Consider the following 11,664-nt stretch of genomic DNA (forward strand, 5'->3'; position numbering starts at 1 on the left):
CAGGTGTTAGCTACAGGGGCAGCGCTGGGCTTGGGACTGCAAGTATGGCTGCCACATAAGAACTGAACTGCAAAGCAATAGCTTAAATAGATAAGCTGCCCATCAGGATGACTGATAAGAGATCATAAAAATATGCCTCCTGTGTGCCTTAAAATACAGGTGTCACAAGATAGTGATACTTTAGCACCTTTTTGAAAACCAGAAAAATCTAACTGTAGGGAGCCTGCTTTTCTTGCATGTGAACAAGCCAGTGGAGCTGACTGAGCAGGGACTGTCCTGTCATCCTACCTGTGGTCTACTTCAGTTTCTGCAAGTCCCAGTGCTCAGCCGAGGAAGGACTGGCAGGCGGGGCACGGTGGCTTGGTGAGCTGGCCACGGAAGGCATTTTAGAGTAAAGTGGCTAAAAGATCACAATATTTCCCTTTGACTGAAAGTATCCATCCCATCCCATCCCACCCATGCTTTGGAAAATCAGATGATGTGTTAGTGAGCAAGGTCCTGGCCATCCAGCAAACATTGACTGAATTTCTGTGCGGTGCCAGGCGTGTTATAGGAGAGCCTTCGTGGACATTAGTGGACAAGCTGATGGTGGCCTGCCTCCCAGAGCTTACAGATGTGGACAGTGGGCAAGGAAACAAATGACCACAGGCAGAGTGCTGTCTTAGAGACAGCAGTCAAGGTGGACAGGAAAGGTGACAGAGAGAAGCTAGGGCCCAAACCGTGACAATGGCTAACAGGAACGTGATCAAGAAGACCTTCAGTGGAGGGGGAAGCCAAGGTGCTGGAGCATGGAAGAGCTTGAACTAGTCCAGGGACCAGAACAACTCCAGTGTCTGAACAGGGTGAGGAGGAGGAAGGTGGTGTGACGCTGCTGTTGGAGATGGCCTGTTAAGCCACCGTCTCTGAGTAAAATGTTTGAGGTGTATCTACCCCGAGAAGAAGCTATAGGGAGAGATGGGAATGACTCACTCTAAAGGTCTCAGACAGTGGTTCTCATCCTTTCTAAGGTTGTGGCCCCTTAATACAGTCCCCTGTGTTGTGGTGACCCACCCAACCATAAGATTATGTTCATTGCTGCATCATGACTGTAACTTTGCTACTGTTAGGAATTGTGATATAAATATCTGATATACAGAATGTCTGATATGGGACCTCCAAAGGGGTCAAGACCCATAGGTTGAGAACTGCTGATCTAAGAGCTCTGATGAAACCACCTGGGGAAAGACACAGCCGAGCAGCCGAGCAAGCAGTCAGAGACAGCGGAAGATGGTGACATAACTGTGTCAGTGCATGTGACCTCATCTAGCGGGTACCCCTTCTCTCCCATCTCTTGTTCCCTTCACCTCTACCCTGGAGTTCATGTCTTGTGGCTATCTAGTCTCTATGTGGTAGAGAGTTTGACTTTCCTCCCCGTCCTTTACCTATGTGAGTATGTACACACACAGTGACTTCAGACGGTGCCCCCAGGTAGTGCAGGGGCAGAGGGGCCCTTGGAGGAGCTTTGGCTGGCTAGAATGTAGTGGTCATAAGAAGCCAGTGAGAATGCTGGCGGTCTGGTGAAGCAGGGTTAGATGGTGGTGGACTTTTGAAACTGTAGACGAGAGGAAGCCGAATATGATTTGGGAGCCAACTGGGAGCCTTTCTGGGCCTGAGAAGAGCAGAGCAGTGTGATCTAAGTGACTCTGGGGGGAGATGATTCTTGATGATGTGTGTCCAATAGATGAAAGTAGACACAGGCTGGAAGAAGAGGAGCTAATAGGGAGACGAGAGTCCAGGTGTGAAGCTATTACGGCTCTGCTGACCAGTGCTGCTGAAAGAAGGAAGGCAGAGGAAGAAAGGGCCGGGTTTAACGTTGAACTCCAGCCGCCTCTCGGTGTGTATTGGAGTAGGAGACGGCACACAAAGATGAGTAAGAACTGGGAACACGCTTGACAAGAACGTGGAACTAGGAAAGGATTGCAGACCCTGAGGTGGGAAGGCTAAAGCCAAGAAGGCGGTGGATCAAACATAGGAGCTGTCAGAGAAGTATTTATTGAAATGCACTCCTGTAAGAAACCATCTCCTTCCCTGCCTACCTTGGATGGCCAGTTTCTTTCCCCGGCGGCGAGTTTTGGCTTCTGTTCTCCTGCTGTGCATGCACCATGCACTCTAACTCACCTTTGCCTGCCTATGTGTGCTAGGGATGACCTATAAGCCCCCAAGGGCAGAGTCTCTCATCTACTCCCTCTCTATTCCCAGGGCTCAGTTAGCTGAATAAGTACTCTTAGCACATTTTTGACGAATGGGCATTCCACTGAACTCCAGACACTCAACAATACTGTAAAGCTTCAGAAATGTGTGGCAGCTTGTGGTGGTTTGAAGGAGAGCTGTCCCCCACGGGCTCAGGTATTTGAACACTGGGTACCCAGTCCATGGAGCGGTTTGGGGGTGGGGTTATGGCACCTTTAGGAAGTGCAGTCTTGTTGGAGGAAGTCCATCACCGGGATGGGCCTTATGCATCTACAGCCTTTTCTCACTTTGAGTTCACTCTCTCTGCTTCGTGTTTGCTACTTGAGATGTGATCTCTAAGCTTCCTGCTCCGTGCCTGCTGCCCTGCCTCCCTTCTCATTATGAACTCTCCCTCTGGAACTATATGCCAAAATAAACGCTTTCTTCTATAAGTTGCTTTTTGGCCATAGCATTTTATCACAGTAACAGAAGATAATTGATGTAGCAGATGTAGGAGATTTGAGGTTCTTGATGGGAAGAACATGACCATGTTGTATTTTAGAGGAATTAGAAAAGCAGTTGAATGCTATAAGCAGAGCTTAACAGGCCATTCCATGGGAGCCTAGAAGATAGCAATACTGAGAATAATACTATGGTGGTTCAGCACATGAGGTTTCAGAGGGAAGCAAGGGCTTTAACAGCAATTGGACTAGAAGCCGCGCCTGTGATACTTTGGCAAAGAATTTTGCCTCCTTCTGCCTTTGTTCTAAGAACTTGCCTGAGGCTAAAAGTAATGGAATAATTTCTTAGGCGGAGAAAATCTCACGACAGTGTAATGTCAAGTCTGTGATTGTTACTGAGCACTCTTATGCAGGTCTATGAAAAGAACATGTGGATAAGAAAGAAATACACGTGCAATTTGTAAAGAAATGAACACTACGAAATTTAATATCATAGCCAAGGTGTGTGCTGACAGAGGGCATGGAATTACTAACGAGTTTAGCATCATTAAGGCAAGGCTTTCTACTCTACACCAGAACAATGGGAAGGGTGACCTCAGGACAATATCCCACACAGCTAAGCCTCCAACTTGTAAAAGAAAAGGCCTAAGCAATTTTCGGCTCCTAAAAAAATAACAACACACAAATACTGCCATAAATGTGACTCAAGGGGACAAGTGTCCATCCCAAGCTGGCAGTTGAACTGGCAGTACCATCCATGTGGTACTGACTGGCTTTGGAGGCATGAAAGGCATAGGCATGAGGAGGTATGGATTCTTCCTCCAGTGAATTCAAAGAGCTGCTGAGGTCAGGCGCACACAGCAAAGGAGTCCCAGGAAGGCCATAAGAAGCTACTGGATGAAGCTGTGAAGGTGAAGCCTGGGTTGAGGTAGAGACTCCAAGATGCTGGTGATGCAGGAGCTGCGACATGTCTGCTAAGAAGAGCTGCATACACAGAGAGGAAGCAGCCTAAGAGAGAGATGCATGTTGCAGGTAGCAAAGCTAGATGATGGAGCCACTCAGTCTTACGCAACTGAAGTTCTAGACACTGGGGCTGCAGGATTTGCTTTGTGTCCTGCTGGGTTTCTGTCTTGTTTTGGTTCAGTATTTACTCACTATGTGCCCTTTCCTCCCTTTTGGAATGGACATTTCTTTCTTTCTTTCTTTGCTTTACAGGGAGTCACAGTTAAGCGATTGCTTTGAGTCTCAGAAAAGACTTTGGACTGTAAAACAGTGTTGAGACCGTTAAAGACAGTGGGGGTATTTTAAAGGTTGGATAGACATTTTGCATTGTCACATGACCATGAACCTATGGGGGCCAGGGAGTGGAATGTTGTAGTTTGAATGAGGAATGGTCTCAAGGCTCAGCAATTTGAATACTTGGTCGCCAGTGAGTGGAACTGTTTGGGAAGGTTATGCAGCCTTCAGGAAGTATAGACTTATTGGAAGAAGTATGTCACTGGGGTGGGCTTTGAGATTTGATAGCCTCATCCTACTTCAAGTTCACTTTACCTGCCTTGAGTTTGCAGTTGAGGTGTGATCTCTCAGCTCCAGCTACTTGCCCCCAGGCCTTCTTGTCATTATCAGCTCCTACTCTGGAACGAGAAGTCAAAATAAAGTCTGCCCTAAGTTACTTTTGGTCATGGTATTTTCATCGCAGCCACAGCAAAGTAACTAATACAGAGCTACTGAATTTCTTGAACACTGGTAGAGGGGAGTGAGCAGCTGAGGGCCTCTCCTTTACCTTCCCTGAAGTCCCAGCCATTAGAGCCATGGTCAGGAAGTCCTGGAAGTAGCACTGGAATTGGCTGACAGAAGGCAGGAGGAATTAAGATAATGCTGAGATGGTCTAACATCAAATTATAGGATTGTTTAGACACTGTTGGGTTACAAATGGGCTTTCACCCTTAAAATCTGATCCGCAAATATGCAGCTCTCTACTGTCTAACTAGCCCTCTCAATGATGTAAATCCCAATGTTGGTAGAGACCCCAGGAACAGCTTTGCATATTCTCACCCTGCTTCTTTTGCAGAAATTACATTTGTGTTACAATGAAATGTAAAACCTGGAAAACGCATTAAAAAATGAGCTTTTCCCTACCACTTCCTATTCCATCAAACCTACATGAAGTGAATTTGCTAAACTTCCTGGGTAATTATTATTTAATTAGTGTGTACTTTGGACAGGCACTGGGAATAGAATTTGGTAGTCACAGCAAGTGCACTCTGGGAGCAGGGGTAGACGGTTCTATTACTCCATTCTGGAAGATGAGTTTCAGCTTAGAGACTGGAACCCCGAGTAGGTGATCTTATAAGGGCATCACTTGGTTCTGCGACCATCTGGTGAGTCCCCAAAAGACTGAGAGGTGGAGCTCCATGAAGAACAGAGAGTTGTCTATGAATGAGAACAGATGAAATGTTAGGAGAGTCCAACCCTCCTAGAGGAGATACGTAGAAGACTCCCGGCACATCATGGGAATAAAAGAAAGCATTCGTGGGACCAAACATCTTTTCAAAAGAACAGCTGGAGGTCCACTCATGACTCATGAGAGTCTTTCTATAGTCTAACGTACTATTTATAGGCCACCTGTTTTCTTTTCTCTTTCTCTTTCCACATCCCCTTCGCAGTGGATAAGCAGCTGGAGTGGAAGACAGTAGTATTTTCAATTCCATCTATGGAAAGCAGCTTGAAGTAAGAAAGGAGCAGCTTTTAGAGTTGTGCATGTCTGGGTTCTGACCTCAGATCCATCCTTTCTGGCAGAATGACCTGGCGGGGAGGATCTAGGCTCCTTGGGCTTCCTTCTTGCATGGATCTTGAGGCTGGTGAGTCTACTTCAGCAACTTTAGATTTAATAAGGTCAAATCACTGTTACGATTTGGGCTTTGGCATTGGAAGGAGCTCAGGGGATCTCTCAGAAGAGGGGGAGTTTTCAGGAGAACATGGCCCACCAAATCAACTAAGCAGGGCTCATAAGGGGCTCTCAGAGACTGAAGTGGCAATCTCGGAGCCTGCATGGGTCTGCACGGGGTCCTCTGCATACATGTTGTGGTTGTTTAGCTTGGGGATTTTGTGAGACTCCTAACAGTGGGAGTGGGAGGTGTCTCTGACTCTTTTGCCTGTTCTTGGAATGCTTTTCCTCCTACTGGGCTGTTGTATCCAGTCCATCCTTGATAGGAGGGTTTGTGCCTAGCCTTATTGTATCTTGTTATGTCATGTTTGGTTGCTATCATTGGGAGGCCTGCTCTTTTCTGAAGGGAAATGGGGGAGTAGTGAATCTGGGGGAGAAGGGAGGTGGCGGGGACTGGAAGGAGTGGAGGGAGGGGAGGCTTCGGTCAGGATGTATTGTATGAGAGAAGAATAAATAGAAAGAAAAAAAGACTTCGGTTTGGGAAATAAGGCAAGACAGGCAAGTAAACATCACCCAATCAAGAATTCCTTAACCTTTCATATACAATAGAAAATTTCTTTGAAAGCTTGTGTATTAATTACTCTTTTGTTGCTGCGATAAAACACTATGATCAAAAGAAACCTAAAGAAGAAAGAGTTTATTTTGGTGTAGGGTTCCAGAGGGGTAAGAATCCATCATGGCAGGGAGATGTGGGGACATGTGGATGGCCTGGCTGTAGGAGCAGAAAGCTGAGAGCACACATCTTTGAACTACAAGCACGAAGCAGAAAGCAACCTGGAGATAGCTCAAGGCTTTGAATCATAAGGCCCCTTCCCAGAGATCTACTTCTTTCACAAAGGAAGTACCACCTGAACCTCCCAAAACAGGGCCACCAACTGGGGACCAAGTGTTCAAATGCCTGAGGTTAGGGGGGACATTCCCATTCAAACCACCACACATGGCCCTTTTTAGCAGTAAAGTCAATAGTTGGAACCAGAAATGACAAGAAAGCAGAATTCAAGGGCATAAGCTAGTGCTTAGTAACAAGTTCCTTTAAAACTTAGCATGTTGATATGGTAAACAGTATCTCATGGTTTCTATGGGTCAGGAATTTGAATGCTCATGAGCACAGTGTTTATCTTGGAGACCATAGACACCAGGCTACAGTGTCCTGAGGGTTTGGCTGGGACTGGAAGATAAGCTCTTAAGATGGCACACACATACGGTTTGGGGTGGGAGGTGTTCAGGCCACCTGCACCTCTCAGCAGAGGCAATGGAGTGCCCTGACAATGTGGTAGCTGGCTTCTCCCAGGGTGAATAATCGGAGGAGAGCCAGGAGGAAGCCCCAATGTCTTTTATGACCAATTCGTGCCCCATCACACCCAGCCTTTTCTGTTTGTTAGAAACAAGTCATTAAGTCTAGCTCATTCAAGGGGAGGGTAATTAGTTTCCACATGTTGAAGGAAGAAGTGCTGGAAAATGTTTGAACAGAAATTGAAAGCAATGAAGCTAACATTTACTTAAGTGTAAATATGATCCTGGTGGCCAGGAGGCATGTGTATGGGAAACTAGGGACTCTGAAAATATTACCCTTCAAGGACTGCATTGTCATTGGGAGAATCCGACTCACAGAGGGCATTTGTCTGCCTGGGCATCAGCCTTGAGAATTTGTACTTAGACTTACACTGCCACGCGGACTAAAATCTCCAAATGAAGGGTGTCCTTAAGGAAATGTCTCTCTCAAGAGCAGAGTCTTCAAATAATTACGAAGTTTCAAGGAACGTGAGGTGATAATCAGAAATTGGTATTATAAAAACATAATAAAGTAAGCCAATATGTCCAAGAGATAAAAAAAAAACAACAAAACAATCAGACATGCTAGGCTGGGTCTTCAGGAACTGTGATGAAACTCACCCTGGAACCCAAACAACACAGTTACAATCAATAGATGTGTGTGTTTCAGACGGTTCTTTAGACAGATCTTGGTGTGAGGCTTAAAGAAGTAGCAGTCAGTTTAGCATCTGGACGGTAGACATAAGAGCTACTTTAGGAATGCAGGAGATGGAAAAGTACAGCCAGTGAAGGGGTAAAGGGAAAGAAATCTGTCTTTCAAGAAGACACACACACACACACACACACACACACACACACACACACACACACACACACACACTCACAGAGCCGTAGAAGAGTAATGCTATACTTCCGTTGGCTATTACAATGGTAAGCCATGGTTTTGTGCGTGTCCTGGGGCCCCTGCCAGGGTGACAACGGGCAAAGAACAGTGTGAACCTTAGTTTTGACTTTCTACAATGTGACTGCAGAGATTCAAATTATGGATTTAGATTGAGCTTTGCTAAAACTCAAAGGAAGTAGAAGTTGCTTTTTTCCCTCCCTCCCTCCCCCCCTCCCTCCCTCCCTTCCTTCCTTTCTTTTTTCTTTTCTGAACAGTTTTTTATATATAGTCTTGGCTTGCCTGAAACTCACTATATTGACCAGCTTGGCCTCAAAAACCACAGAAATCTATCTGCCTCTGCCTACTAAGCACTGAGATTAAAGGGATGCACCACCAGGACCAGCTAGGTAATTCATTTGGTAAGAATTACTTTCTTGGTGATACTAGAGGAGGGATGATCTTGGGAAGCAATATGGTTTAATTTCTGACTTTAAGTTTTAAAATTACATTTGTATTTGGGGGTGGAGAGTAGGCAGGGCATGCAGATACAACAGTGTGGATACAGAAGTCAGAGAAAAGCTTCTAGGACTTCTAGAATTCTCTCCTTCTACCATGTGGGTTCAGGTTTGTGGGTCAAACTCAGATCATCAGCCTTGGTGGCAAGAATCTTTACCTGCTGAACCATCTCTCTGGCCCCCAGTTTCCTAATTTTAAAGACCTAGTAATTCAGGAGGTCTGTAGTTAGAAGTGCTGGGACTAGACCCAATTTCATGCTGCAGCTTCCACTGTGAGGTAGAGGAGAGCTAGGCAGCCATATAAATGCATTATCCCAGCCATGGTCTTCCCATAGGGAGTTTTTGCAAATTCAGTAGCTCCAGCAGCTCATTCTTGGTTGGAAAGCCATGGTCAGCCAGGAATATGGTTAGACACACCTGTCTACTTAGAGGTCTATAGGCTCATTGAGGGGATTAGTCCCCCTATTTTTTTTGTTAGTTTGGATGATTAATTACATAAATAGATGTTTATTTAGTACACTCAATATGTATTCCTGATCTAATATTAACATTGGTTTGCTAGCTGTACAGCCCAATGAGAACAGATTATTGCTAGGAAATGGTATATGCATAATTACAAAGTACTCACACGAACTTGGCCATCCCTTTGTTTTAAATGATCACACTTTTTTTTTTTTTTACATGAATTGAGAGATGGTAAGGGTGATGTATTAGTAACTTGTCTTACTATGGCAAAATATCCGAAGAAAGCAACCTAAGAAAGGGTTTATTTTGACCCACAGCTTGGGTGCACAGGCCACCATGATGGGGAAGTCCTGGAGGGGGATGAGGCTGCTAGTCATGTTGCATCCAGTCAGGAAGCAGGGGAGATGAGCGCTGAGCTCAGCATACACTCTCCTTTTTATTCAGCCAGACCTCCAGCCCTGGAATGGTGATGCCCACAGTTAACGTAGGTCTTCCCAAATCTATTAACCTAATTAAAAAAAAAAAAAACTCGTTTGCAGACAAGCTTCGAGGTTTGTCACCCAAGTGATTCTCAGTCCTGTCAGTTTGGTGATCAATGCTGACAGTCACAGTGCACGTGTCTTTTGCATGCACGCCTTTTGGTTTTCATCCCAGAGTATGTGGTGAGCATGCTGGGTGTAGCAAGATCATCTGATACGCTCCCTGCTCCCTGCTTTTGCCTAATCCCAGTCCTGAGACGTATATGGCATCTTTTCATTAGGAGCTGGGTCCAACCAGCCGGAAAGCCTGGTGAGCAGGTTACATAATGCCAATTACCTCATTAGTTTCCCATATTGTTTCTGGAACTTCCTCTTAGGTAGAATTCCCATCTCGTCTCAGGCAGCTAGCAACTACCTAGACAATACTTTCATTTTGTTAATGGTGACCTGGGCCTGGCTTGGTTGGCATTTATACCTAGGGTACAACATGCAGTCAAATGGAATTTTCCCAGCCTCTAGTTTTCTTCCAAGTGCAGATGCCTTGGCTGAGGACCTCAGGAAATTTGGATGTGACAAGAAACACTGTGTGGAGGGACGGCCTGGATAGTCCAGGAGAACGTGCTGGATTGGCACAAAAAAGCATCGAGCATAAGGTGCTTTGTGCCCTTTCTGGCAGCTCTCAGACTGTTCCTCCCATTCCCCCATCACGTCCTCTCTGTCCCTCTGGCAAGGACTTTCTGCTGTGTTCTCCTAGAAGCAGGGCAAAGTTCCCTTCACTCTGAACATATTTTGCCTGTTTAAAAAAATAAAGCCCAAAGAGTACATTGAAATAGACTTTCTAGGGGGAAACTGGCATTATATCAAAAGCCAAAAAAATTAATTATATTTAGGGGCATTTATCCAAAAGAAATAATCACATTCATTTGCAGAGGTCTAAGAACAGGGATGTTCGTGACGGTGCAGTTTAGTGAGAAAAATAGGATTCCAAAGTTTACTTAACAGGATCAGGCAACATTTACCCCTCCCCTCCAATATGTTCCTTGATTTATAAGGCTCACACCAGGCTAACTGAGGACCTGAAGAGCCTCTTGAGGGCAATGTATCTGAAGGACTTTGTTTGTTTGTTCTCTCGTTCACTTTTGAGTATGCATGGGTTCATGTATGTGTGCATGTGAGATGCAGGCCAGTGGTCAATGTCAGTGTCTTTTTCAGGCACTCTCTTGTCTTCCTACTTCTCAAGACAGTGTGGCTGGTATTTTTGCTCTTTTGGGGGGCCCAGCACTCAGCTAGAAAATAAAATATACATGGAGGCTTACTCTTAATTATGAATGCCTGGCCTTAGCTTGGCTTGTTTCTTGCCAACTTTTCTTAACTTTAAATTAGCCTATCTGTCTTTTGCCTATGGGCTTTTACCTTCCTCTATTTTTGTCTGCCTTTCTCTCTTACTCCATTGCTGGTTGTATAGCTGGGTAGATGGTCCCTGATGTCCTCCTCCTTCTCTTGCTCCTTCCTTCCTCCCAGATTTCTCCTTCTGTATATTCTCTCTGCCTGCCATCCCCACCTATTGCTCTCTCCTGCCTGTCTATTGGCCGTTCAGCTCTTTATTAGACCATCGGGTGTTTTAGACAGGCAAAGCAACACAGCTTCACAGAGTTAAACAAATGCAGCATAAACAAGTGTAACACACCTTAAAATAATATTCTACTACATTTCCCCCCTTTTGTAAATAAAAAGAAAAGGTTTTAACTTTAACAGAGTAAGACTATACACAATAACAGTCATCAAGTAAGGATTACATTCACAATATTCTGTCTATTTGTAGCTAGCATATTCAGAGAAAATAATGCATTATCTATCCTATCTTAGTGAATCCAAAGTTTTACACCTAACTTACACTCTAACATATCTAAGGAAAACTGCAACTATAACTATCTAGTCTTCAACTCTATCAAAGTCCCACAAGGATGTAATATTATTTAACAACAGAGACATTTGCCTACCTGGACAGTCACCCAGAGTTCCTCTGCAACGTTCACCATCCATCTTCAGCCTACAAGCCTAGAATATCTGGCAAACTTTTGAGAGATGCAGGAAATTTGAAGGACTGTCCTGCCTTGTTTTGGCAAAGTTCAACAGTCTTTTTCCTGTGTGTCCTGGATGTCCAGTCTGCACAGCACATTGTCAGAAGTCAAAGGCAAGAGCAGTTTCTTTGCCCAGTGTCTAACCTTGCCACAATGAAAGCAAACTCCATAATGAGTTTCTTCAGTACCCATCATCTCTGAAGCAAATTAATGCTGCCAGGAGCAGATGTGTCTCATTGTCATTAAAAAAAAAACCTATGTTTAACAAAACATTGTAAATGTCATATTCTGTAGGTCTTTGAAAGGATTGAAGACCATCTATCTATCTAAAATTTATCTCTATATGATCAGGA

This window comes from Peromyscus maniculatus, chromosome 15 (assembly GCF_049852395.1).
Source record: "Peromyscus maniculatus bairdii isolate BWxNUB_F1_BW_parent chromosome 15, HU_Pman_BW_mat_3.1, whole genome shotgun sequence".
NCBI classification, from domain to species: Eukaryota; Metazoa; Chordata; class Mammalia; order Rodentia; family Cricetidae; genus Peromyscus; species Peromyscus maniculatus.